The following is a 25,730-nucleotide window of genomic DNA, read 5'->3' as shown; positions in this document are numbered from 1 at the left end:
CTTTTTAGGGATGCACACAAACTATTTTTGTGTTATCTTGCACAAATTTACACAAGATCACAAGATTTGATGATGCTCCTTAATAACAGAGCTAACTCCCCATAATACATCGCCCTTCCACAACGCCTTTAATCCAGAGATATCAAAGCACTTTGCAAACAATGCATTTGCCTTACAACAACCCTCCCACACCTCGTGTTAGGTCCGGATCATTATCCATACTTCACTGTCAAGGAAAACTGAAGCAGAGTAAGATAATGCAATTTAGCAGGGTTACAAAGAAAACGGTAAAAATCGGAGCAGAATGTGAGTTTCCTGACTTTCTAGCTCCGTGATTCATCAGAAACCCAGTCATCTGGAATAATGATAAACTCTATTGCATTTCACAACACTTTGGGTAGATTTATATGTGGTAAATTTACATTTGTCCCACACAAATACTATATGTGGCATATGCTATTGGCTTTGCAAGTGTCCTTTGTCTATACATCATCTTTTAAGTTAGGGGATAGGGGACCAGGGGAAATACTTGCACTAACACAAAAACTTTGATGTGTTCTGTCCAAAGGATGAAACTCCAGTTTGAGAAATCTTTAGATGATGACAAAGAATACACCTAAAGCATCACAATACCTTTCAAGCTAATTCCATTCTTGTGCAGTTTTGGAGCCCAGCCTCCAAAAGAGACAGGACAATAATCCAAGTGTGCGACTGTTGCATTTCTGTGGGTATGGCAATCAAAGCAAGCATCTGCCTCCTGCGAGGCTGTGCGATGCCAAGGGATCACATGAAGAAGTCAGTTTTTTTCCCCTACTGTGGTTGACTATACACACTCTCCTATTGTGCCTCATCAAAGAGCTGATGAGGGAGGAGTGGAGCGTACTGAAAGAGCAAACAGAAACAGAGCTAGGGACAATAGATGAAAGCAGAATAGCGATTCTGTGGAAATAGTTTGTGGACTGTACTACTTCAGGTCAAATTCAGATCTGAGGACAACAGACTGAGCTTTTCTGGAGCAGCACCTAGGGTAGCAGTGATCTGATTAACCATCAGCTTACGGGAAGCTTTGCATTAACTTCAGACAGTTCTGATCTGAGGGAAAAGCATCTGCACTCTCAGGACTGGTTTCTCCCTTTCACTTAGGATTTTTAGATCACATACTCTTCTATTCCAGGTTTAAAGCACTGGACTTGATGGTGAACCATTGGTTTAGCTTTCTAAAACCATCGCAAATTTTTGAAACCAGATGAGTATGTGCCCACACACTTGGTAGTAAAGCAAACTTGGTTTGAGGGCCAATGTCTTGTGGAGTTTATGGACAATGCTGAGAAGGCAATACTATTACATTTCAGGCTTTCATGTAAGTTATAATGATGCCTTACTTCCTCCCTTAAACATAATTCAAGATTTGCCATGACATCCCCTAGGTAACCACCTGCAATGATTAATTTTTCCAAGGAAAACTTTTTTTGCACTATTGATGCAATAACCTTCTACCACTATATCCTTATACAGGACTAGTCTTTTGTTTTAATGACTTGAAAAATCTCTTAAGATCCTTTACCCAAGACTTTTATGAGCAAGTAGCTCTCTGCTCTGGGAACGTCATCTCCATTACTAACTGTAAAAAGTGGTGCTTATGTATCCCACACCAACACTGAAACATAATCAAATAAGGAATACTGGTTAGATATTAGACACTGAGCACAGCAAAATAGATACACTGAATCTTCAGTAATTGTCAGAAGAACACAGCTTATTGAGAACAGATCCTGCTTCACAGGAATGCAAAATTCTAATTTGTAATTTAGCACTAAAGAGGAAGAGAAAGTGCAGCCTAACATACTTTCCACTGATAAGGCACCCTACATTCCTACTGCTTGTAAAGGTATCACACTGAAAGAAATACAATTTGGATGCTCACACAGTACCCTCAACCATACAAGCATACGATCAAATGTTATTCATGCAACATTATCAATATTCTACTTACCGGTGTCTAAAAGTTGACTGTTCATTATACTGAACAAACTCCTTTAATTTGTTATTTTTCTGGTTATGCATCTCAGTTTCTCAAGTGGGGGCACACTCCTACCCCATCCATTACAAGACCCCTCTGTAATATATTTGCCCAAATCAGTGCACTCAAACTCCTACAGAAATTATCCAACAGCATGAGCCAGCCTGGAAAAAAAAGTCTGCCTTGCTGTGAAAGAAGACATTACCCCACCAGAACTATCACTCTCATGGCTTTTTCTTTTTTTATTTATTTTTTTAATGGAAGCAAAAACCCCTGTCATCTCACCTACTCCTCTTTTAATAAGGAATGACTGCCGTGACTACCCCCATCTAGAACCACCATTCACTGCCAGCACCTCTGCTCTCCTCGTGTGCTTAGAGAACAACTGATTAGCACTTTGCATAATTAACCTGATTAGCACTGTGCATAATCAAACTGATTAGCACTTTGCATAATTAAAAAGAAATAATAATAATAACAATAATAAGCAGTAGGTAATAGCAAAAGCTGCTAGTCCCATTGCCTGTTCGTTAGCTCTAGGATTAGTTTAGTGCAGCATATTTTATTTAAAACTTTTTTTTTAAAAGATGCACAAGCTCACAAGCTCCTGAGAAATAGAAGTTAAAAAAAATCTCATCTATTTTCAGATCATTGATGAAAATATTGGTTGTTTCACATTACAACTTAGCATTTCTTTTGCCCTTCTGTTGCAGCTGAAGACATTTAAGAGGAAGATGTCACACTCGATGGACCACTGGTCTTATTCCCACATCTGTCTAGAGTACTGATTTTGGATTCACTATCACAGGATACGGACACCTCACATATACCTGCAATATATTTTGAGCCCAGGAAAGCTGTATAACACTTTTTGTAAAGATGACCAAAGTATTAACATATGCATCTTCAAAAAGTACACACTGAATTCTCTGCCTGCCCTGAACACAGGAAGTTTGGAGAGCAATATGCAATTAATCAGACTCCTGCCCCTAACCCTGTATCTTTCTTCTCCCATTTGAACATATTCTTATCTGCATGTGCATTCGGTGCCCTGCTCAAGAACACATTGCAAGACAAAGCACTGTCCTTGACTGCTAGGCTCCTGTACAAACATCTCAACTGGTGTTTCAGGATTAACACAAATTCTTCAGATTTTGGGACGTGGCTGAAGTTGTTCCTATAGGCTGCACACTGCATGAAAACAGTGTTAAATGTTTATATCACTAGTGACTCAACTCTCCTAGGACATGCAATGCCAGACAGCCTAGAAGTGCGGTGCCCCAAGTGAGTGGGTAAAGCATTAACATTTTCTGTTTACTCATGTTGCATCATACCTCCCACTCACCACAATACGCTGTGTTTCACCTTACTTTATTAATCTCATCTTTCTCCAGAATCTTCATATTACAGCTCAGGTTCTTCTTGTATTCCCATTAGAGTAATCCTCACCTTACATCTTCTGCTTGAGGTACTCTCCTTCCAGAATACCTTGAATGTTCAAGAATAATTTGAATAGAATGAAGGCATTCTCCTTCAAGAACACTCACTGCTGACCCTCCACTGTATCCTTACAACGACCTTGCCTACACTTCCCATCATGTAGGGGACACACATTGCAGCTCCTCTGCTGATGGCTCAGCAAGCACGGTTGGGACATGGAGCAACCAGGGAGTCAGGCTCCTTCTGAGTGATCAGCCCATCTGCCCTGCAGCTGTCTAGACAGGAATTGCTGCCTCTGGACTCAGATGCAGCACATTGAATAGACCTGTCCTAGAACAATGACAAAAATTCCCCACTGTGCTATAGTTTCTCTCATAAATGTTCTCTCATAAAATAAACCAATGAGAAACTGTGGGGGGAAAGAGTAATAAAAGAGCATCTTGTCATAATTAACTGGAAATGTATTACTCATGCACAGGGGCCTCTCCATCACCCCAAGCAAAAGAACCCATATGAACAGCAAAGGGTGCAGAGCTAGTTCCTCTTTTCACAAGTTGTTTAGTTTCTGAAAAGTGTTGCTGTAGAGATTTTTCAAGTCCAAATGTTCCTGGGGAAGGTAGTTCCAGTAATTCTGGGAAGGAAGCCAATCCCTTGGCTTTATGTGTAAATATTTAAACAACATTGTTTTTATATACATACATTTATACACATATACATATATGTCTTTAGACTTCCAGACTTGCAAAACGGGAACTGAAAAAATATGCCAAAGTATAGTTATCAGCTCGCTTGACTGAACCATGACAACTGACCATCAGAAACAAAATACAATACCAACTTCGAGCTATGTTGTCTGTGTATACTAATCCACTCAAACAGAAGAGTGGACAGATCAGAGCTACAGATTCTAAGGCAGAGAGATTGAAGTCTTAAAATTTGTCTCCTTAGAAGTGGCAAGAGCATAAGATTCATCAATTCTAAGCCTTTCGGAGCCTAGATGGACGCTGAGAGCTCCACTCACAGGTGTGGGTTCTCCAGCCTTTAAGGACACAAAGCTTCATATTCCTAGCATTTTAATGCTCCAAGCTGCAACTTTATGTTTAGAAAAGTCACTGCTGTTTTAAGCTTGAATCAGGTTCATACCTCAAAAGGGATTACCTGGTAGAAAATTCCACCAAAGAATGGAAACATACCTGGTATTGAGATTTAGCGAACAATGTGGAAAAAATACTTTAAAATTGTTGAGGAGGAGGTAGATAAAATGAAGGAAGATGATTTAGTGAGCATAAGGCAGACACTCAGGGCATATGATGAATAAATCAATCCATGAATATAAAATTTATCACATGGACTCCACCTGTATACACTCAGTAAGCAAAAACACACCCTAATACAAAGTACATGCATGCATGATTTAAAGAAATCAAACATTTATGAACACAGGATTTGTGTGTCGCTTCAAATACATATATATACACATAGAACAGCCACTGTGAGTTTTAAGATCAGAGAAGTATACACACAAAAACACAGAGAAGAAAGGACCAAGAGTAGGGCAAGTCTTTTAGAAAATATTTTAATGGCTTTACAAAAAGCCCTCACCCAAAGTTTGAGGATTTTTTGCAATCTTACATTTTCTATTGCAAAATACACCTGCTTTCTTTTCTCCTCCCCCCCCCAACTAAATATTTCTTCCATCTAATGACTCTCTTTATTAGACAGCATCTAATTTGCATACATTTACATACAATTTAACTGCTAGCTTGTGAGAACAAAGAAATGGCTCGGTATTGTACTGAAGGACAATACTCAGAAAAGGAAGGTATAAAACCCAGCTAGCTCGGTGGCTGTGTATTCTCTTTGTTTCAGAAATACCAGGATTTTTAAACACACCACTTAAAGGGTGAAAAAGATTATTTCATCAAACAATGAAAAAAGATACAGTGCAGCTCCCTTTTAACACATTCTCTCTCTGGCCTGGTTAATGGGATTTAAGGGTCCAAGATTTCTTTGCTTTCTTCTGTTTCCTTTATTAGAACTGATGGATTTAATTCTGTCACATATTTTACTTCATATTTTATTCCTATAACAATCTATGCTGAAGTTCAGCTCCAATGCTAATTCAATACTATCTTCCTTTCCTTACTGTCAGCCTGGAACAGGACTGAATGATCTTTGATGGGCATGAAGTAGTTTGCCCTCAATGCCCAGTGCTAATGGATTTTAGAGAGAGTCTGCCAGAATTTTACCTTGTGGCAACAAGTAGAGAGATAATGAAAACTTACCATGTAGCTGACTGGGAATCAACAGGAAGGGAAGCAGGGCAGAGCTCCACTTGTGAGAACAGGGAGGGACTGTGGTCAGAGTAAATGCAGGATGCAAGGGATGTATCAAGCCCCCTAGTTCCCTGGAAGAAGAAAAAAAGATCTTTAAGATGTCACAAAGGCAAAAACCTTTAGAAACAGTTGGCAGAAGCTCCAATACAGGCCCTACCAAGAGCACAATACGTCAGCAAAAGCTTTTTCTCCACAGGCTTTACAGCAAGGGTACCAATTGCAGAGAATAGCTGCAATTCTATTCCATGTGGAAGCGACATAAAAGTTTCACGGGAAGAAAAAAAGCATGATTTCAGGCTGCATGCTGCACATTTCTATGTCCCCTCAAACGTGTGAAACCCAGCGAAGCACAGTAGTTTGCCATTTGTTGCGGCCTACACAGCAGCTAGCATCGCTGCCCAACTCTCCTCAGCAACATACTCAAGGACTTGTGCTCAGCAGGCCAAGCAATGCCTGCGTTTGGAAAGGCAAAATACTGACATTCAATAGTAGAAGGACGGGGGAGAACAGAAGAACCCATTAGGCTCATTATATGAACCTGTCCTACAGAAACACGGCAGGTGTAGCCCTTTCCAGTGCAGGCAGCCCTATTGAAATCTACTGGAACAAGGCATGGTAACAAGTACTAGGCCAAGCCAGCTTGTTTACCAAGCAGGTGTGGTATTTAGCATTCAGCAATCATCTGCTTGGTTCATTTTGTCCCAGCCATGGTTTTACAGGCCCAGCAGAAGGCCAAGGGTTAACGTGGCAGGCGTTCACACACCCGTGGCACAGGGACACCGTGACAGAAGATGGAGGATCTGCGTTGTGAGCTGTACGTAGAGGAAACTCGTACTGATGCTTCCCTGATGTGCCTCACTGGCACTCAAAATACGTCATAGATTATTTGCAGACACAAATTTTAATTTAAAGCTGGCTGAAATGTTAATGAAGTTTTAGCTGTTTTTCAAAGGGGAAAACTTCCTACTGCTTACAAAAAAAAAAAAAAAAGCCTACCGCTTCCTGCCTGTTCATCTTCTAATGGCATATAGCAACCAAACCCAATAAAAGAAATTAATCAAGCCTTCAAATCATTTTCCCTTTTTCAAGGATGGAAAGGTTGAGGTGTGTGATCTTCAGAAGTTCTGATGCATACCAAAATGCTGGTTTTAGCAAACAGCAAAGAAAGTAAATTCCAAAGCCAAAGTTCCTTTAACTTTCATATCCTGTACTCATGGCTTACATTGCTGAAACCATTGGGTTATTATTTCCAGAACCTTACCAGTGTTGTTCCACTGCAATCTGAGCTAATTTAAATTGTAGCCGCAACAATCTCAGCTTTCCCTCTCGTTTTTTTCTCTCCTGGACACATGTGCCTGACCCTATCCTTGAGCCAGAACTGGGTAACTGGTTCAGGGGGCTTTCAGCTGAATGAATGTTCCTTTTTCATATTTCCAGCCAAATCAACCTCCAGCCGCAGCTCAACATCCACTCATGACATTTTGGGGTTAGAGCTAAGGAGGCAGCAGGACTGTACAAGTGAAGGCACAAGAGAGGCCTTGATGTCAATCAGTTTAAGCTTCTGCGTACCTTCGTCTTGAGAAGTCCAGGGCTGCTTTGGTATGGTGTAGAAGAAAGGCTCCTATCACATTGCTGGAAACCAAAGCAATCACGGCTTTACAGGTAGAAAAAAATGCCACCACCTCACATGCTAACCTAAAATAAACTGACGGGCTATACAGATCATGCAGAACAGATGCAGTGTGCTTTTGATGAAAAATAGCTTGAGATAATGGTGCATTGCTACAATCTGCACCAGGGGCAATTTCCAAGTGGCAGATTGAATTAGCCTCAAGTGACATGCATTACAGTAATGCTTCCCTGAGGCAATAAGGCAAGGTCCCACATTCAAAAGGAAAGAATTGAGCTTTCTTGCCAACGGCAAATGATAAAGCGCACGATTAAGAACCACTGTTACTAGGACATCCAGAAGCTCCTGGAAATCCTTCAAGGACTTCAGAAAATACATTTGGAAATAGAGAGCAGGAATTTTCTTTTTCATCTCTGCAGTTATGATATTAAGCATCTCTTGCTACTTTCTCAGTGCACAACCATTAATTCCAGCCAGAGTGGAATCTAAGCTTTCTAACACCATCATTTCTGAAGTCACTCTGCCCTAGCAATTGTAGGATATACATGTAAATCTGGATTTCAGGTGAATACAGAAGACATTGCAGTCCAAATCTCCTCTTTTAGCTTGTTTGCTTCGTGGGTAACAAAAAAATAAAATAAATTAAACCCTATGTGAGAGAGATCCTAGGGCAACAAGTAATCACCCAACACCATCATCCCCAATTTCTTCAGGAAGAGTCACTAATGAACAACTTGACTAGCCAGTTAACATCCACAGATGATTCATCATCTTGGAAATTACAGTGGCTAAGAAAACTAGAAGGAACAGTGTGGATACCTGATCATTAGTTCAACAACCAATACCAACCTTTTCAATACCAGAGTCCGTCAGAATTTTCATACCTCAATTGCAACCACGCCTCAAGGGCAGAATACCAGATCAGACATCAGAACTGGCAGCTTTTTTTCCTTCCACAACAATGAAATAATACCTTCTTATGCAGCGTTATATAACAGCACACGCGATTCTGAAGCAATGGCATCCACACAACTAATTATTTTTATTGCGGCGTTATATATGCTCTGAAGAGATTTGTAGTTACCCTATCAATCATGAACAGATGCACAGGTTGTTACACAATTTTATACATGTTCAAGTTATGTGACCAATATGATAGCTTGGCTGGTTTACCAACAGGAGATTGCTGTTTTCTTTCAGCTGCCCATAGGATACGGCTTCCCGATAACAGTACAACCCAATCAGGCATACATTCTTGCTGTAGTGTTTCTGAATATTTCTTTCTATAAAACAATGGTCCACTGGAAGACATGCATACACATCAATGTATGTATATGCATACATCTATAAAATACTTCAGTAAATACTTGTAATTAACACCTAATTGCAACAGTATCATTAGCTCATCATCACAATTGTTTGATTAAATGAATTATGTTCTCCAACTTACAACAGTGCCTACATCAGCTTTGATGGTCATTAAAACAATGAGGAGAACCTAAGGATTTTAAATGATGCCAATATTTGAATACTTTTTATTCGAGGGTTCTTGATTGGTTTAAGTAGTATATTACCACAACACCAGCCTCAAATTTTATCTTCACTCTAACAATTCTTCTTGGAACTAAAAGCAGGTGAAACAAACTGCAAACTGTTCATCCAATTTTTCCCTTTCTTTTGTTGTTATATACTCCACTGAAGCAGAGAGATGAAAGTATAAAGTTGGTGTAAGCAGAAGAATAATTCAGTGAAAAGTAGCCCCTCTTGTATCTAATTAAGTTCTGGCATTTATGAATTTCCACTTTTTTTGCACATAGCTGTCTCATTACATTTTGCGTTACACATTATGGGTGGGATTATCAAAAGGAACAATGGTGTGATTCTCTTTCCACTAAAACCACAGTGAAGCAGTTCTAGCTGAATCCATCAGCAACACATTCAGGCCAGCTTCACAAGCTTTTGAAAATCCTCCCCCTTCCCCACCTGCCTGCAAAGTGGGGAGAACCAGAAGCGGAGCACAGAAGATTCCACCAGCTTGTGCCTGAGTAGCAACAAGTTGCAGCTTGTACAATTCTGTCAAGATAAAGATGCTGAGAATTCCCTTCTAAACATAAACAATATTTCAGAAGCTAGAAATTCTTCCAAACATTCACTTTGACTTGATAAATTTTATTAAATACAATTTGCCACAGCAGCATTTTGAAACATGATAGCTACAGCATGAATAGGTCATTTTTACACACACAGAAGTAAAATCTATCCAGTTGTGTATAGAGCGTAAATTATGTATGCAGGCCCACACACCCCGAGATAACAAAATTACCCAGCTTGCACACCAAGCAAGTCAGAAACTGTGTATTCAGATACCAAAGTCAAGCCCAAGCCAATCAGTCCTGCAAAGCAGCTGCTATCTCAGTTGCTTATTAGTTCACAAGAACACTGGCCACGACCAAAGGCTTACAGTATGCACTGAACAGCATTGGGTCTGCTTTCAAAAGCCTGCACAAACACAACCATGGATGAATACTATCAGAGGGAGGGGGTAGTACAGAAACCTGTTTTAAAATTTTCCTCAAAACATGATTATTTTTTTTTTAAAACACTGAAGAGAAAACCCTTAATCTTCAATACTACATAATAACAGAATCATGCTGTTTTGTGGCAGAATGCTAAGTTTCATTTTCAGCAGGAAAAAAAAGTGTATAATAATTTTCCTGATTTAGATGGGTTTTAGGTCAACCTTAGCTACATACAAATGAATGTTTTGTTCAAATTACAGGGTAATTTTAATTAGGACACCCTGTTAGACATCCTGTTGTTCTATTTAATGGACTTTCTCAATTATGAGAAGAAACACCTCCCCATCCACCCGTGATTCAAGTTAAGGTAAAGATTATGCTAAATAAATATACAAAGATAAAAGATATTTATCCTGCATTAGATCTTTTTATTTCTCTTGATCTTTATTTGGCAACTTCTGTATTAAAAGGGCAGAGTTCAGAACTCAGCACCCATTAAACACCTGTTTAAAAACCACTTGAAGCACTGGAAACAGCCAAATATGTCCCAATTAAGCAGAAATGTTGGCACTGCTGTCCCAAGTAAGGAACACCCATTGCCATTTGCTCTCATTAAGTTAAACAGGTTTCTTGGGACATAGCTGAATTCCTGATTACGTGCATTGCAAATGGATGGAGAACACCAGAACAATAAAATTTAATTCGGCATAGCCTTCTGTCCAGTTGTCGAGCACAGTATTTCGGGAGAAGCGGCTGAAGCTTTGGGAAGCGCCCAAGAGTTACATGCTGGGTACAACATAATTCACTCTTCTGTCAAGGAACTCTTGGTTGACCTGAGAGAATCAGCCCTAGGTTTCTTCTCAGCAGCACTCCCTGAGATTAAGAGCCAATTCCCTTTTCTCAGCATTTCCTCCTCTGTACCTGGTGTTAGTTTGACTGTCTTACACACTTTCATTTGTTAGTTAGAAGCATGATACGCTACCTTTTATATTCACTCCAGTGTTAAATCAGTCACCGACTGCTTGATTTCATACGTTTATGAGTTCAGTGATGGAATGACAAGCCCACAAAATAAAGGCTTTGTTCATAGATCAGACGCGGTACTGCAAGTTTTCAAAATATTTTTGTCAATGTATTTTAAGACTCTTCCAGAGGGACCAACTGCATGGCTAACAGAAGAATCTTGTCTCTATCATCCATTTAACCTCCCGGCCTCTATCAAGGATGCAGACATGCTTGCCAATAAGCGACAAAGTCAAGTGGTCTTTTTCCAAAAACTCAACAATACATTTCAGGGTGGTGCCACTAGAAACCCACTAGACAGAATCAGAGCAGAGTCGTAGTGATTAAAAAGTATGTCTGAAATGGTTCTAATATCCATGCTCAATCCTCTATAATCCCACTTCATTATCAATTTATTAACTTCCTTTGTTGTCCTTTCTGTCACACTCCTGTGCTACTCACTAATATATCTTAGTTTTTAAGGTGATTTACTCCATAAGCACAAAAAGCTAGCATGCATGGCATAAAACTGATCAGTCAACTGTATCCAAGTAAAGGATGTGCAGTCTCTAAACTGATACCTTAAAGTTATTTAAAAAAAAAAAAAATGGTTTAGCACTATATACACACAACTTAATTTACAACTCATATAACCAGGATGAAAACAAAAAAAACTCTCTATTTTTCTCTTCAGTTTTGCCACACAGACCTCATATAAAGCCTGTTGGTTTTCTAGTACCTTTTGTACTTAGTGTAGAATTCACAATTATTTAGCGCCTACATTTCTAAGTAAACTTCAGTACAAGAAAAAAACATTCTGGGAATATAAGATATCAGCTAGCAATAGCTACTGACCTAAAACTATATATATTTTCAAGACAACCATAAGAGTGGCAGATGCTTTCTTGTTCTGGCTGGCTACAAAAGACACCAAGAAATCCTAAGATAGACACTTGCATACTTACTCTTTGCTTGTCCTCTCCTTCCCTCCCCCTTCCAATAGCAAGTATTTTTGCATACAAACAACACTTTTCTGATTTGCTGTTGCTCTTTATTTAGATATCCACGGGTGCTATATTCACTGCGGTCTCAAGAACAGTTTCCCTTCCATATTCCTACTGATCTCAACAAGAACGCTGGGCACCAAAAACATCTGAAAGCGATAAATACTCCATGCTCTGAATAAAATAATGGAGAATAAATAAGTGTTGCTGCTTATAGCAAACATGCTTTACAGCAATATTCCCAAAACTTGAGGGCCACTGTCCTTACTAATGCTTAAATTAGGAAATTACTAACTTCCCCTCTTACAATTGCAGGCTGACATGTTCAGCAGATAGCATTTGTAGTTGCAGCATTTCCAGACTACAAAGAGCTGTGAGTGCTATCACTATGAACGGATGTTTTTATTAGTAGACTTTTTTTTTTTTTTAAGACAGTAACCAGAAGGGAGTAAGGAAGTGGGAGCACAGGTGCAAACAGAAAAAGAAACAAGCCCCACTACAGATCACTACAGCACATGAGAAAAATCAAGTGATGACATGACCTTACTGGCTTTGTCAGAGTGATTCCAGGTCGATTGGAATACTGGTTTTCATCTTCTTCTGCATCTCTGTTAGACAATTATTAAAACTGTTTAACAGCATCACTTTCATAGACACTGATGAACCATTATATATGACTTGTACCTCAGCACACCAAGCAACCTGAAAGCAAATTTTACTACATCTAAAACAGTAGTATTCCACGCTGTAGAAATAAAGAGCACCTGCTCTGCAATACAGTTACTGAAAGGGTGGAAACAACTCATGCTATACATTTCAACTGGCTTTTCACTTCTGCTGAAAGGGAAGTGTATATCTAACCATAAAGAAGTTGCTGCTAGACCCTTCGATGCCCCAGCTTGCCAAACAAAAGGACCTGCAGATTGATGCTTCAGCTATGGAACATTCCAAGGGAGGAAAGACTTGGCTTATATCACAGAAATCACATCATCTATTTATATTTGATATAAATAAGAGATACAGGTTAAAAGGAGAGAAAAGAACAGCTTTTGACTTCTAACTGCATACAATAGCAGCTTTTAAGGCAGGAATGACCATGTATCCAAGCCCTAGGAATAAGTGGTAACACTCAACAGGTGGGGGGAGAAAAAAGAGAAAGGCAGGAGGTACTGGAATAGGCTAATACTTTCTGCAATACAGAAGCCTACCCAAATATTTACAGCCAAAGAAACAAAATAAGAGTTCAAAATCACCCTTGTATTAGGAAATACTCTCCTCATACTATCAGGACCCCACAGTAGAGCAGCACCTTTCAAGACAAAGTGCAGAACTGCAGTCTTGAAACAGAAACTGAAGTAGAGAAGGAAGAGAGCAAGAATCGAGGTGTGGGAAGAACAGGGAAGACAAAAACGGCTGGAATTAAGAATCCAGGTAAAGCCCTTACCGCTCAAGCAGGGCTGCAGGGAGTTAAGAAAAAAGGAGAGAGAGGCACATAAACTTTATGCACAAAGTGAGGGGAAGTCAGTGGAGGGATATATTACAAAAATTAATGTTTCAATATGCCATCTTGCAATATCATATTGAAAACCACACCACTGTGTGTTGTTACTGTATTTGACCAAGTGTACCATCGTGTTTAATTTGAACTTTATGATAAATCACATGATACAGGAAGGCAACCAAGTGACTCACAGTCCCCTTTGAAATCTTACCCTATTAAAACTTAGATTGTAGCAGCAACACAGTAACCAAAACCTACTGACACTACACTGTAGGAAGGGAACAGAAATATTGAAAAGCACATCCCCGGACTATTTGGTCATTTGTTAGACATGAACAGTAACTTCCCTGTGCCAGCAGTTACTGTTGGACTAAGCAGTAGATAAATTTGATGTGTGCATCTGATACAGCAAGCCACAGGCTGCCCAATTTTCTAAGGAGTGCACAGACACTCTGCACACCTGAGCACGATTAAGTCTTACTGCTTATGAAGAAGAGTCTGTATTGGCAGGGTATTCATTGGCTTGAAGGGGAGGGAGGCAGTTGGAGGAGAAGCACAAACCTGTTTCTGCTCACTGCCACCAACATTACTGCAGGCACCAGTAATGAGGTGGACAGGCTAGAAGGGAAACGGGATATAGACCAGGAATGCTTTATCAGCTGCAAGATCAATGCTGGTTTTGGCACTACTTCCCCTCTAGTGAGTTATGGGGAGAGGAAAACAAACAAACAAACATACACGCACACAAAAACCACACACACCAAAAAAGAACACAACCACCCAAGCAGGTGCTAGCAATCTGAGACCACATGATGCCAGCTACAGCTGCTTCAAACTGATTCAATTACATCTGCCTGAACAGTCCCAGGACATTGAATCCACTGAAGAGAACCACAGGTTGAAGTGAGACCCAGTTCTTTGGGATTTTGACATTAAATTAAGGTGGAAATCCCCCCAGTTGAATTCAGGAGAGGAAATTCAGGCACAGACTGAAGCACATAGATGTACGCAGTCTAGGATAAGATGGAAGCTGGAAGATAGCAGATGCAGAACACTGGAATACACAGCAAAAGCCCTTTGGAAAGAATGCCTTAACATTTTCCTGAAACAGCCTGACAGCACTGCCTTGTTTCCCAAAACACTGGGTGCAGTACATTTGCTCGAACATGCTCTTGGGATTGGGACTTCACTCCAAACCTTGTTTGTACAAAAAGGGGCCAAGCAGCTGGGAAATTCTGGAGTGTAGTGTGTCCTCATTAGCTCCCATCTGCCATCAGAACTCAGCTCATGGCAAGTTTGGCTAAGTCCTGGTGTTCTCAGGTCCAAATCTGGGTCAGTTTTAATTACACTATACAGAATTCAGTGTGCAGTTTTTAAATCCTTATTATACAGTGCAGAAGAACGGGCAGCTCTCCAACTAATCAATTTTTTAAAAGTACATATATAAAAATTTTAAACCAGGCTAGACAGACAGTGGGTGGAAGAGGGAAAAAAAAAAAAAAAAGTATAAGCGAGTACAGGGGTGAGTTAAGAGAACTGTTAACAAAAGTGGGTCACCAGCAAGTTCTGCCTTAAAACTTCAAAGGAAGGGGGAAAAGAAAGAGAAAAAAAAAAATATTTTTTTAAGACAGTACAACTGATGTGCAAGATGTGTACAAGGCATACTCCTTTTAGCATCAGCATAAGTTACACACAACAATGCTACAGCCAGATCACCATGAAGGGAAAAAAAAAAGGACTCTTGTGGCTATAGGACCACATGGCAGACACTACTTGACCTATTCCTATGTGTTTTAACAGTCATATTGCCTAGATTGAAAAAATCTTTTTCCCCATGGACAAATACAAAGATCATGGCCTTTACCCCACAGTTATAGAAAAGGTGCAGTGGTTAGTTCAACAGGATCCTTGAATGCGATAATGAACTGACGTAATATTACTCTAAATTCTTACGTATTGAGTGTTTTTGAGCAAGTCTAATTGCAATTTATTTCTCCCTTTTCTATGCCCTCAAATAGCCATCAGCCAGGTCAGGACTTGAAAAGAGCTTTGTTTGCCAGGTTGCTGGCAAACAAAATAATAGGAGGAACAGAGAATTGCATGTTTTTCACTGAACAGACACTTGGGATAGGATAACACGCCAATTCTTATCTGTGTAAATTGGGCTAAAATCTACTCTTAAAGTCAACAACCAGACTCTACCCTGTTCAGAATCTTTGTCAGATGCAAGGGAGCAAACAGGAGTCTTCAGTGACAGCTACGTACATAAAGGTAGTTCAAGAATGGAGAAGGATGATCAAGGAGCAACGTAAATCACAATGAAATGATATATGCTTGTTAGAAAAGTATAATATTCTGCCATTCCCCCTACACAAAAACTAAACCTTCAAAGAATTTCAAGTCTGCATTAACCATTTGTGTGAACAAATTCCTGTTAAAGAAAGATTTTCTCTTCACATACCTTGTGAAGAACCGTCAAAGCCGTTGTTTTATAGCTACAGCATAGGAGAAGCACAACACAATTCTGCGTTCTCCTTTTAAAGTAAATTTTCACCTCTTCCCCACATCTCCAACTGATAGGTGAACCCAGTATATCCTTCCACAGTTCAAAAGTATGCTGCTGACTATTTCAAGATCAACAAGCACTACAACGCTAAACTAACATGTTTTTTTTTTTCCTTTGAAAGAAAGCTTTTTCTTTATCGTAACCCCTCTCCCTCACACATCTGTAATAAATGTAAACCCACAGCTTAAACATACATTATGCAACAACCCAAGCAGAAATCAAAGACATAAAACCATACCACAAGAGCATTACAGGCTTCAGTATCACCAGCTTCTCCATTATGATAGCAGGTCTCAACCGTTGGAGGGCTTTTTGCCCATACCACCTGACTGGTCTCGAGCTCCAACAATCCCCACCTGGGCCCTCTTGTATTAATTAGGACAATTAGCCTCACCCTTTCTGGGATAATTGTCAATTTAGTTGAGCTGACACCAAAAAGTGGATTAAAAAAAATAATAAGTCTGAAGCCAAAAGTGGAGGAACAAGAAAATTATCCCATGCAAAGCTGTTTTCTAAGTGTCTGATTTTTTTAGCAGAACTTCTTGCTGTGAAGTTTCTGTGTAGATAACAGGGTAACAACGTGCAGAACATAAACATAGCAAACACCAGGAAATTTACCCTGGGCATTATCATTGCATCATTCTTGTAACAGAAGAAAAATTTGAGTGCCCCAATGTTTGCTTCGACTACGTTCTCTTTTAAAGCCATGGTAGTGCAGTCAGGCATGTTTGATGGACTCTGGAAGACTTGACCCTCAGTGACAAGGCAAAATAGACAACCTGTAACTACACACACTGAAGAGTGGAATAATAACACTATCTAGTGTTGTACATGCTCTGGAAAGCTGACGAGGAAGTTCAGTGGTAAAACAGGCTGGCAACTTGGGAGCTTGGGAAGGGAGGGCTCTGCACTTCAGAAGGAAAGTTCACCTTCTACCTGCCTTTGTTATACATGTTATACATCTGTCAATGTAGCTTTATTAAATGTTTTTGCATACCTCTTTCTTTGGCCCCTCTGCTTTTCCTCTTCTTCCACTTGAAATATATTAACAAGCCACCCCAAAAGGCAGGAGTCAAAGATGGCTAGCAAGTGCTCAAGTGGACTTTTACTAGGCTCTGACTAATCTTAAGGACCACAAGTATGACAAAAGGTGTCACCAACTACCTGCTCGGATGGTTGAACTATAGAATAGAATGAACAGTAGCCTCTGAAGAGCCTTTGCATTCCCCTCTCTGGACGTGTGGAAGCTGCAGCCAAAACAAGGCCAAAAACAAAATGGCTGACTCCAGAGTGAAAGGACAGGTTCTGCCCACCTCCATACAGAAGGACTTTTATCTCCTCCCTCTAAAAACATGTTCAGGTGTGATCCAAGTCAAAGTCACTAAAACCCTTCAGGTTCTCCTGAGCTGATACTGCATCCACCTCAGTTACCTGCCGTTACCCTAACTTGTTCAGGGTGTGTTTAGTAGTTCTGAATTCTGACCAGAGAGGATACAGGAAAGGAGACTTGCTGATATTTCTGAATAATCCGTGCTGTTCTCGCATGGCAAAGCTCCCACACAAGCACAGCTTCCTGCTGCAATTCTGTTCATTAGGAAATGGTGAAAGATCTGGCATGGCAGATGAATGCAGATATACTAAATAGTAACAAAGCAAGTGTGCCATCCTGAGACAGGGGACGTTTTATTTTGCAGGCTGTCAGCACCTGAGGATGTTAAGGAGGTGAGAGTAATTTACCGAATGAATTAAACCATGGGGGTCCCAAATAAGAAATTAAAAAGAGACTCTTGTCAAACATATCTCTACTAAGATTTGATGATACTATATCCAACTATCTTACTGTATCTACAAATAGCAGCTCACGTAATCCTCTTAGTGGGGGTCTGTCCTTTTGACTACATGCGCTGAAATACCTAAGAAAACAGTCTGATTTAAAAACAGAATGAGTTTCCCAACTTCATTGTCCTTGGTTGTGAGATTTTAAGTCATACCTTTAACATTTGAATGCCCATTTTTCTATTGCATTTTATTTGTGAGTGGGTGTTATACAGTCTACATAAAATGAATCACTACATAAAAATGCAACACCTATTATCATGTATTTCATAAATACCCAACCCGTAGTGTGTGCTGTGCAGCACAGTTGTTATTACGAGCTAACAGCATGTTCTACAATAACAGAAGTCCTACAGATCTCATTTTTGTGAATTTTAAGAATGGTGGAGCAGGACTGAGGAGGCATTTGTCAAATTTGTGTGTTCCCTGTACCTGCAGAGGAGGTGGCAGCCTAGAATTCTCTAACTGCAGTGAGGAGATGGTATCAAGAGGGGTATCAAGATGCTGCCTAAACAAGGCCAACCAAAGGGATCACGAGTACTTTCCTAAAGAACAATACCATATTTATTCAAGTGTCCTCAAATGAAAACTGTATCCTGACTAAAGTGATGTCATTTTGCAAGTTGCTAGCAACATTACTGTGGTCTAGTTTCCTGTCTGCATGACAAAAGACACTAAAAATGCGCACAGACCTAAATACATATTTTCAGCTTATTCCATTATTGGATAGCCAAACTAATGCCAGCTACTGAATTCTGAAGGCCCTCTGTGATGAAATAGACGTTAACACAAGTTTAAGACCAAAAGGAAAGTGACAGCAGATATCACAAGAAGACTATGAAAAGTAATTTTACATTATGCTGCTTTCATATAGCAATATGAGATACAAACACCAATTATCCCCAATTATCCCCATTTCCTAGTTGAGGAAATAAAAACCCCTCCTTTAAGACACAAAATAAATTAAGGGACTCATGTGCTGAATGTGCAAGTTCATGGCATACTCTGTTTCCTATTCATTTTATCACGTGTAAATGTGATAATGTGTTAAGTACCCTTGGTACCTAACGATGAGTACTTTGTTTTATTCAGCTTAGGAAGTCAACAACAATACACAGGCATCAGACCATGCATCTGGAGCATTACTCAACTGAAAATCTACCATGTCCACATACCCTCTTCTTCCAGACCATATGGACAGCACAACCCTGACACTAGCCAAGGCAGTTAATGTCAGAAAGAATCTGTGGATGGAGCAAATCAGATGTCTTGTTGCCCTCCACTAAACCTTTCCAGTTGCTGGCAAACTGCTGGTTACAGATTTTCTGAGCAAGTGGTTTTATTCCTACCTTTGCGTTAAACAGCCCTTGATGGATTTCTTTCAGGAGCGTATCTAATTTGCTTTGTAGGCAAATTTCCTTTCGTTTTTTCTTCATCTTAGGTTAATGACTTCTACTGTCAACATTTGCACTGTGTGCCTCAAGGAGATTTTCTAGAGCTGCAGAAAAGAGATCTCTGACACAAATATGAGGAAGAGACTGGACTATAGATCACTCCTCCTGGGCTAACCAGTATAAAGTAGAGTCTCACGACAATGGCAGATCTGTTCCTGTCTCATGGTGAAAATTTAAAAAGATCACAGCAATGCTGTAGCTTTTCTGTTGGTTTAAATGGATTTATAACATACTCAGTCCCTTATAGAAGAGCACGCAGATATTTAATTTGAGCCAATAGGCACAAACTGAGTAGGTATGAAAGTGAAATGGTCTCAATTTGCCAGTCAGACACGCAGTCTGACTGTATCGGCTGCTAAGATGCTGCCTAAGTAGGCCAAGATCAAGGTTGCAAAGATTGATTTGATTCCCATCCTTCAAAGTAAAGAAGACCCAGAAATTAAAGCTCATAATAAAATTTAAAATTATCCCTGGAAATCATCTTGTACTGCCACACTGCAATGCACGTATGATGCGTGCATGCACACATACACCCCCCATTCACTCTCCAATCCATCTTATCCCCTGCATTTTTCTGTTGCACCATTGCAGACATACTCACACTGAAAGAACATGACAGCTAGAAGAAACTAGCACTCAGTGGTGCAGAGAACCTATGCTGCTGTTCTCCTTTTCTAATCAGAAAACATTGATTCACTCCTACTTGCCTCGCCTCCCTGCCCCTTACCAATGACAAACTCACCTTACATCTCTATAATGCTTTCCTTGGCCAGGTCTGCAACCCCAGGCAACCCAGCCTTGATCGTAGGCAGCAAAGGAAGAGAGATCAGCTAAGAGTTTGCCATGCTCAGTGCATGTCACATAACACAAGCAACCTGCTAACGAGCTGCTATGTGCTCTCTCAAAGTCACAGCTGCCAGCAACAATTGAGCAAGTGCAGCCTAGCTTTTCAGGATTCCTGCCTGTTGCCCAGGAACCACACAAAGCACTGGAGATTTTAAACAGGTGCAAACAGTGCTTTTCTCCCATGCCTGGTCCTCCAGCGTGTCAGGCAGCACAGCCTCTGCAATGGCAACACAAGAAGAACCAGAAAGCAGCAAATGAAGTTTTAAAATGCAATCAGAGGTCCTGCCGATAAAGCTACACTTTTATAGCATGAGAAAAATGGCTTATACGTAGCACTGCAGGCAGATAAAGGAAGACTTGGTCGGGCTTGCCTTTGTGTAGATCAGTTTGTTTATTTGTTTTTTTTAAATGCTTTAAAACTCATGCTTACAAAATTTCCTAAATTTGTCAGTATTTATCACCCGGAAAAGATTTTGTTTTATTGTAAACAGTACTGTTTCAGAACTCATAATGAGAACAAATAATAAATGAAAAAGGTGCATTTTAAAGCTTACTTTTAAAATAATTCTATAGCTGTATATGAATTTTTATTGCTCAAGCCTGTATGTTAAATAAGTGTATTTACAGGCATAATATAACACAATTATCTGATTTTGTGTGTGTATAGAGATTAGATACATACCATACGATTACAGCCCACTGCTTACCACCCTAATACTGTGAGTACACAGCTTAATGCATAGGTGGTACCATAGGTAGACAGAAAAAGTATTTCCTGAAAATCTGACAAATTTAGACAAATTATTTCTAACAGGCTTGTTAGTTTTCTACAATAACTCCAGAACAGTTTGTTTTGTCAATATTGCCTACCCTCTGTTAAGGTCATCTGTATGGGTTTCTTAGCCATGTTCCCATGTTGACAATCCGGCAAATTCCTGTTAATTTCAGGCAGTAGCTTGCCTGACTTGGGAGAGAGCAGGAACTGATTAAGGTCATTAGGATCTGGCTCTCCAATGTTATGATCAACTACTAGTCTAGTTTCTCTCTGCTACTTACAAGGCTGCTCACAAGAGCAAGCACAGGTCAAGTCTTGAGCAAGGCTCTCTCACTGTTTGTTCAAAAATGTTGTAATGCTGACATGCATGCTAAGGGCTTCTGTCTAAAGAAAAACTGCTCAGATAGACTTTACCTTCCCTTTTGGATTCAGCTTTCCATTTGGATGGGAGGCTGAAAAGGCTAAAGGGTTCTCTTGTACAGACGCCAACAAAAACAAAGGTAAACTTAGAATTTTCATTAACTGTAAATTACAAGAGCAAACAGAAATAAGGATTGATGTGAGCAACAGGGAATGCTAAAGCTTCACCAAATGTAATGTGTAATGCCTCAACCCAAACATATTTTGGGATGACTGCCAAGAAGATGGGTATAAATGTGGGAGGCTTAGTAGAGTACAGTTTGAGCTAAAATGTGTAAAGTTTTCACTTGTGCTAAGGAAACATTCATAGCTAGGTAAAAACAAGGCCTTATGAAAAATTCAATTTTGCATCTAATCTAAATTTCCCTGGGCAAAGCAACTGCTCTGTGCCTAACTGATCATCAAGACAGTTGTTGGTAGCATGTAATTATTGTGGATGGTATTGCCATGTGTTAGGTGCTAGCTAAACTTTGTAGAGCCTGGAGGTGTCTAGTCCAGCGTTAAGTGGTTTGATGTTCTCACTTCAACCTGAACTGGAATTGGTCATTACCATTCTTTTGCCATTCAGTGTACTGCTAACACTTGTACAACCACCAGGCAGAAATGCCAGCTCTGTCTACCAATCTTTTATATGCTATCTCACTTTACAGTGTTATCTGGGATATATATTTTGACCCAGAATCTCCTAGTAATGAAGGATGCAGAATCTCAAAAAAAAACAGAGCTTCTCCAATGGAGAATATCATGTTGTCTTGAATATTACAGGGGCTGTGGTGGAAACATCATTAAACAACCCAATCAATCTCTTGGCTGTTAAAAATTCCCCAGCAGAAAAGAGCCAATGTGGCAGAGTTGTGGCTTATCCGCTGTCAGAACTGTGCCTCAACAGTGAGAGCATGAGGTGCTTGACTGGAAGCCTAGTTCATGAACTGGGATGTAGGTTTATTTTCCATCAGATAAGTAATGGGCAATTTTAGTAAAGACAAGAGACTGGGGAATATAAGACTACAAATTCTATGGAAATGTTCAACACAGGCTCATTTGTCAGCTTTTCTTAAGATACTTTCTTCTTGAGTTGGTAAAACAATTCTTTCAGCAAAGAAAAAAGAAAAAACACATCAATGGCATTAAAGCTTCTTATCTGTTTTGTCTCCATAGACTTCAGAAAGCATACAGAGTAATGAAGTTCCAAGAAGACATTTTATTTACTACCGCTTCAACTTTATTCGTATGCTTGGTTCCAAGATCTTGAGACAGTAACACAAGTTACTTCATGTTTCTCCATGTTAAGTGCAGGGTGTGATCTTTCCTTCTCTGTGCCTGAGATGATATAGCATCTGCAGGTGACATACATACAGACAAGCTTTTAATTCTCCCTAATGCATCTCCAGTTTGAAAGATGTGGAAGTATGAAGTGCCTATTGACAAGACAATATAGGAATCATACTGACAATAGCCAATGCATCCCATTATGTGGCAAATAAACATGACGCTGTGGTAAAGAGATGATGACAACAGAAACATCTCCCATCTAGAAAAGAATGAAGCTCTCTAAAGAAATTGCCTATTAATTCAAGATGTAGATATGTTCAGCTAAGTACACAGTTTGATGAAGCTTAATGACAAAGTGATGCAAAAGACTGCAAACTCTAGGCAAGGATCCTAAAAATTGTGGAACAAGCCAGGAGTCGGTATTTTGGCAACAATCTTAGGGTGAAGTTACCCTCTTTTGCCTTCAAATTATATCAAGGCAGTGAACCTCAGCTAAGCTTAGTAGAGTCTGAAAGGAGAACGTATCCTTCTCTGCAGTGGCTTCAGTAAAATAAAAAACTGGATTAACCATCGTCTTTACTGGTGCCAGCCAGGCCACAAAGTGTACCATCAACTCCACTGTAAGGTAAAAGCTACTGTAATTTTAAAAGAATATTGATTATACATCCTGCCCCAGAAATGCTACAACCTGACTTAGGATTTCTCATTAACTAGGTCTTCTTACACAAGTTGTGATTATTTAACGAACGATACCAGAATGAGAAACATCAGATTACTTTCCAGAAGTTATTTACAAAACTCAGGGATATTCTAAGCTCATATAAGCAAGCATTATTATTCTGAATAGCACTACAAGCTGCCCTCCATCCACAGCACCATGCAGGCTGTCATTTTTGTAGTTAGGATTCATTTTACAGTAAGACTTAACTGTTCTTTCAAGTGCACTGTACTGCTAGTTGTTGTCACAATTATTTATAACCAGGGACATCCATCTCCTACTAACCTTCTGTTCTGGTCCAATACACAGGAAACAGTATTTGGAAGGCTGAAGTGCATTTATAAGAATTTCAACTCGATATTTTTTAGCCAGATTCTGCCCTCTCCGTTTCACTGCAATCCCAGAAAAGTCAAAGATGGTATTCAGTCTTCCTCTCCTGTGTGAGTACTTGTATAAAAACTCAATTTTTTATACAGGGTCAGGATAGCAAATGAAGATGCTCAACTAAAGAAGTGTTTTTTCAAGAGACTTGTAAAGATGAGACAACTAGTTGAGCTTCTTCTTTAAATTGTATGATGAAAGTATTGTAGCACTTTTTTTTTAACACCAAGAAGCAGTGGAATAGTGCAGGGAACACTCAATGTCAAGAAACAATCTATCCCCAGCTTGGCAATGAATTATCCTACAACCTTGAGAAAGTTACTTAACTGTTCTGTGTTCAGTTTCCCCATCTATCAAATGGGGATAATGATACTCTGTATAACAACTCTGAGGTTCTTTAGAAAATATATTTCCATTTGGCAACTCTTAAAGTGCACTGGAATCTCTGAAAAATACTGAGAATACAGAAATAAGTATTGCTTGAAAGGTTTGTTGCAATATGTTAATACAAGTCATACCTTTCTTGTAAGTACTTTGCATTGTGCTTAAGTGTTTCTACGTACTGTTTAAGTGAATCAACTACAATTATCGTACCTATAGTATTCTGCATTTGAAGATACTACAGGCTTTTAGTTTTAACTTGCAGCAAGGAATCTTTTTCACTGACCTCAGTAACAAATGGACTGGGCCCTGTATTTTTTTCTAACACCTGCAACAATCTTTCAGTTTAAGTATCATTGCATTCTTTGGCATATACAATAATTAGGAAAGTCAAAGAGAAAAACAGGAACTTTGTGTCCTGCCTCCCCAACATTATTTTCGGTACCTACATGACACAGATGCCACTGAAGACTCACTCTTACTTTGAAGTACAAGAAAATATATCCTCTAAGAGACTGACTGTCATTCAAAGCATCCTTTGAAACTTCTTAAAAACTGCAGCTGAGCTTTACATCTGGAGATGTTTTAATGACTATTTTTTCTGTACTTTTAGAGCGCAGAAGAGCAAATTCATTACATGTTGAAAACTCAACATACTTCGTAGGCTTTAGATATTTAAATAATTCTACTTCTGAAAGTTTGTCTGCTTAAATATGTGCTCTTACGGTATAATACAAAAGCAGCTGGACATACACATTGTAGGTCAAATTCCAAGTCAATGATCAGTTAGTTATTTTTTTTATGACAACTGCTTTAGAGCAGAAGAGAGCTTTTCCCTCAAATTCATATTACAAAAATGGGTCCCAGAGATTCTCAAATAATCAACCTTACAGATGGGACCAAGTATGAAAACTGCCAGGCCCCCAGAATATTTTTTTCTGGACATCAGTAATGATCAAAACCAAGAGATCAGAACTGACTAATCACCAGTTTAGAGACAACACTCATTACAAAGCAAATGCTAAAATAATTGTATTACTGCAGGAGAACAAAGTTGGGGGGATTCTACAGCCATATCATCTTTAATAAGTGCTTCATTCACTAACTTTGTAATAGAGAGAACAGGATTTCTGTCCATCAATTCTATCAATTATTCTATCATATTTATAGCAGATAAAAATTTACAAGCATTGTTAGATAGTCACCTTATCTCCAAGTAAAAAAAAACAAAACACCTACATATTTGAATACAAAGACAGCAAACTAGATTGTATTTTTCTTATCAAGATTAATATAATGTATTAATACAAATAAGACAGCTAGATAAGAGTTACAACAGCAATGAGTGAAATTTCCCCCGCTTTCAGGTATGATTAAAAAAGCAACACCAGAAATATAAGCAAAAGGGGAAAAATAAGGTCATTCAAATGAAGATATGTTAAAAAAAAAAAAAAAAAAGTATGGCCCTGAACCTGTGGTAAAACCATGAAGACAAAGCGTACAGGAAGAAGGTGAATGAGGTGGGATGCCCTCAGATGTTTCACAGGACAGTCTGTGGATGACGGTAAAAGAGTGGGAATGTGGAATTCCACAGGTAATGCTGGAGCTTCCAATGTCTCCAGCTCCAGT

At 39.4% G+C, this 25,730-nt stretch overlaps 1 protein-coding gene across 43 annotated transcripts in view; it reads right to left on the bottom strand.

Moving 5' to 3' along the window:
- Positions 1-25,730, bottom strand: part of ZBTB20 (zinc finger and BTB domain containing 20) — a 522,330-nt gene that overhangs the window by 374,367 nt on the left and 122,233 nt on the right. For 37 of the 43 annotated variants that reach the window (XR_005267038.2, XR_011812419.1, XR_011812426.1 and 34 more), the window contains one exon: positions 5,746-5,867. The gene's annotated coding sequence lies outside the window, so the exon portion shown is untranslated. The other 6 variants (XM_038182050.2, XM_021273004.4, XM_021273009.4 and 3 more) reach the window with 5 other exon arrangements.

The sequence above is a fragment of the Anas platyrhynchos genome, chromosome 1, assembly GCF_047663525.1.
Source record: "Anas platyrhynchos isolate ZD024472 breed Pekin duck chromosome 1, IASCAAS_PekinDuck_T2T, whole genome shotgun sequence".
NCBI lineage: Eukaryota > Metazoa > Chordata > Aves > Anseriformes > Anatidae > Anas > Anas platyrhynchos.
This window is presented reverse-complemented; position numbering and strand designations above follow the sequence as displayed.